This window comes from Saccopteryx leptura, chromosome 5, assembly GCF_036850995.1.
Source record: "Saccopteryx leptura isolate mSacLep1 chromosome 5, mSacLep1_pri_phased_curated, whole genome shotgun sequence".
NCBI classification, from domain to species: domain Eukaryota; kingdom Metazoa; phylum Chordata; class Mammalia; order Chiroptera; family Emballonuridae; genus Saccopteryx; species Saccopteryx leptura.
In genome coordinates, this window is record NC_089507.1 from 124,576,198 (window position 1) to 124,580,843 (window position 4,646).

A 4,646-nucleotide genomic window follows, 5' to 3' on the forward strand; every position below is an offset into this window, starting at 1 on the left:
TTATCAATAGATGCAGAAAAGGCTTTTGATAAAATACAACATAATTTTATGTTTAAGACTCTCAACAAAATGGGTATAGAAGGAAAATATCTCAACATGATAAAGGCCATATATGATAAACCATCAGCCAACATCATATTAAACGGCATAAAACTGAGGACTTTCTACCTTAAATCAGGAACAAGACAGGGTTGTCCACTCTCTCCACTCTTATTTAATGTGGTGCTAGAAGTTCTGGCCAGAGCAATCAGACAAGACAAAGAAATAAAAGGCATCCATATCGGAAAAGAAGAAGTAAAGGTATCACTTTTTGCTGATGATATGATCCTATACATCGAAAACCTGAAGGACTCCACAAAAAGATTATTAGAAACAATAAACCAATACAGTAAGGTCGCAGGATACAAAATTAACATACAAAAGTCCATAGCTTTTCTATATGCCAACAATGAAATATTAGAAAACGAACTCAAAAAAATAATCCCCTTCACGATTGCAACAAAAAAAATAAAATACCTAGGAGTAAACATAACAAAGAATGTAAAGGACCTATATAACGAAAACTACAAGGCATTATTAAGAGAAATAGAAAAAGACACAATGAGATGGAAAAATATTCCTTGTTCTTGGATAGGAAGAATAAATATAATTAAAATGGCCATATTACCCAAAGCAATATATAAATTTAATGCAATTCCCGTCAAAATTCCTATGAGATTTTTTTAAAGAAATGGAACAAAAAATCATCAGATTTATATGGAACTATAAAAAACCCCAAATAGCCAAAACAATCCTAAGGAAAAAGAATGAAGCTGGGGGCATTACAATACCTGACTTTAAACTATATTATAGGGCCACGATAATCAAAACAGCATGGTATTGGCAGAAAAATAGACACTCAGACCAATGGAACAGAATAGAAAGCCCAGAAATAAAACCACATATATATGGTCAAATAATCTTTGATAAAGGGGCCAACAACACACAATGGAGAAAAGAAAGCCTCTTCAACAAATGGTGTTGGGAAAACTGGAAAGCCACATGCAAAAGAATGAAACTCGACTATAGCCTGTCCCCATGTACTAAAATTAATTCAAAATGGATCAAAGACCTAAATATAAGACCTGAAACAATAAAGTACATAGAAGAAGACATAGGTACTAAAATCATGGACCTGGGTTTTAAAGAACATTTTATGAACTTGACTCCAATGGCAAGAGAAGTGAAGGCAAAGATAAATGAATGGGACTACATCAGAATAAAAAGTTTTTGCTCAGCAAGAGAAACTGATATCAAAATAAACAGATAGCCAACTAAATGGGAAATGATATTTTCAAACAACAGCTCAGATAAGGGCCTAATATCCAAAATTTACAAAGAACTCATAAAACTCAACAACAAACAAACAAACAATCCAATAAAAAAATGGGAAGAGGACATGAACAGACACTTCTCCCAGGAAGAAATACAAATGGCCAAGAGATATATGAAAAGATGCTCAGCTTCATTAGTTATTAGAGAAATGCAAATCAAAACTACAATGAAATACCACCTCACCCCTGTTAGATTAGCTATTATCAACAAGACGGGTAATAGCAAATGTTGGAGAGGCTGCGGAGAAAAGGGAACTCTCATCCACTGTTGGTGGGACTGTAAAGTAGTACAACCATTATGGAGGAAAGTATGGTGGTTCCTCAAAAAACTGCAAATAGAACTACCTTATGACCCAGCAATCCCTCTACTAGGTATATACCCCAAAACCTCAGAAACATTGCTACGTAAAGACACATGTAGCCCCATGTTCATTGCAGCACTGTTCACAGTGGCCAAGACATGGAAACAACCAAAAAGCCCTTCAATAGAAGACTGGATAAAGAAGATGTGGCACATATACACTATGGAATACTACTCAGCCATAAGAAATGATGACATCAGATCATTTACAGCAAAATGGTGGGATCTTGATAACATTATATGGAGTGAAATAAGTAAATCAGAAAAAAACAAGAACTACATGATTCCATACATTGGTGGAACATAAAAATGAGACTAAGAGACATGGACAAGAGTGTGGTGGTTACCAGGGGTGGGGGGAGGGAGGACATGGGAGGGAGGGAGGGAGAGAGTTAGGGGGAGGGGGAGGGGCACAGAGAACTAGATAGAGGGAGGCGGAGGACAATCTGACTTTGGGCGAGGGGTATGCAACATAATTTAATGACAAGATAACCTAGACATGTTTTCTTTGAATATATGTACCCTGATTTATTAATGTCATCCTATTATCATTAATAAAAATTTATTAAAAAAAAAAAGGCTTTGGTACATATATACTATGGAATACTACTCAGCCATAAGAAATTATGACATCGGATCATTTACAATAACATGGATGGACCTTGACAACATTATATGGAGTGAAATAAGTAAATCAGGAAAAAAAAACTAAGATGAATCCATACATAGAAGGGACATAAAAATGAGACTCAGAGACATGAACAAGAATGTGATGGCAACAGGGGCAGGAGGTTGGGGGAGGAGGGAGGGGGTGAAGAAGGAGAGAGGGGTTAGGGGAGGGGAGGGGCACAAAGAAAACCAGATAGAAGGTGACAGAAGACAATTTAACTTTGGGGGAGGGGTATACAGCACAATCAAATGTCAAAATAATCTAGAGATATTTTCTCTCAACATATGTACCCTGATTTATCAATGTCACTGCATTAAATTAAAAAAAAAAAAAAAGAACTATTTTATAATCCAGCAATTTCATTTCTGGATATTTATCTAAAGAAATCCAAAACACTTATTTGAAATATATGTGCATTCCTATGTTTACTGCAGCATTATTTACAATAGCCAAGACATGGAAGTAACTTAAGTGCTCATCAGTAGATAAGTGGGTTAAAAAGCAGCAATACATATATACAATAGAATATTACTCAGTCATAAAAAATAATGAGATCTTAACATTTGTGACAACATGGATGAACCTAAAGGGTCCTATGCTAAGTGAAAAAAAAGTCAGACAGAGAAAAACAAATACCACATGATTTCACTTAAATGTGAAATCTAAAGAACAAAATAAGCAAACAAGACAAAAACAGACTCATAGATAGAAAACAGACTGATGCTTGCCAGATTGAAGGTAGAAAGCTTGGATGAAAATGGTGAAGGGATTAAAAAGCACAATTGGCAGTTATAAAATGATCATAGGAATGTAAATTACAGCACAGAAAATATAGGCAATAATATTGTAATAACTATGTAGAGTGCAAAGTGAGTACTAAGCTTATCGAGGGGGTCTGTTCATAAATTATATACATGTATAAATACCTTGCTGTATATCTGAAACTAAAATTAAATGTCAACTCATAATTGAAAAAAATAATAGTAAAAACCTGGGAAAAGAAAAATATCGTATTAAATTAGAAACATACATAAAACAGAATTATGTATTGATCAATTGACAAAAACAGAACCTGCATCTCACAGGAACCTAACTCTATATTCCTTCCAAGAGCAATAATTTTTATTGTATTCATTAATTCAGCATTCACAGAAAATTTTTAGAACATAACTACACTGAATAATGAAGATCAACTGTATATTATAAGCAATAGAAGATAAAGGAATATAAAGAGAGGTAAGATTTCTCTTTACTTAGACTGGTGAAATGATAACACCTAATTATAAAATGTAATACCTAGAGCAACAACTAAATAAGCTTTATAAAGAGATATATTTTAAAAATACTATACATAGAAATCAAAATGGAGTTTTAAAAAATGTTTAAGTAACCACTGAGATGTGGGGAGGAGTAAGGAAACCAGAGAGAACAAACAAAATAAAAAATAAAATAATATTGATTCCTAAAATATCAATAATTACATTAAATATAAATAGCCTTTACAAACCAATTAGAAGACAGAACTCAGTGGAGTAAATTAACAAATAAGACCCAACTATCTACTGTTTATAAGAAACTCAGTTCTAGTGTAGCAATATAGGCAGGTTGAAAATAAAATGATTGAAAAGACATAGCATGTAGAGTTGACCCACTGAGCCCACAAAAAGTTAAAAATCCCTGTGTAATTCCTGATTCTCCAAAAACTTAACTAGGGTCTTCCAGTATTTGCAGGTGATTGGTTCCAGGAAATGAAAGATCTAAAAAAGCAAAGAGGTGCACTATGTTCATGGATTAGAAGACTAAATAAAGATGTCAATTGTCCCTAACTTGATATACAGATTTAAGATGATTTCTATCAAAATTCCAAAAAAAAATTATTTTGCAAACATACTGCAGATTACTCCAGAATAGATGTGGAAAGGCAAAGGAACTAGAATAGCTAAACTAATTTTGAAACAAAAAAGAAATAAAGAGAAGTGAGGCTCTTGATTTTAGGAGATACTGTACTGATTTAAAACTGTATGACATTAGTGATGGAATAAATACATAAATCAATGGAACAGAATAGAGAACCCAGAAAGAAACCCACACAAATATTCTCAACTTTTTTTTGACAAAGATATGAAAGCAATACAATGGGGGAAAAATAGCCTTTTCAACAAATGGTGCTCCTTCAATTGAACATCCACAGGCAAAATAAATAAACAAATGAACTTCAATCTGTCACATTTTATATAAAAGT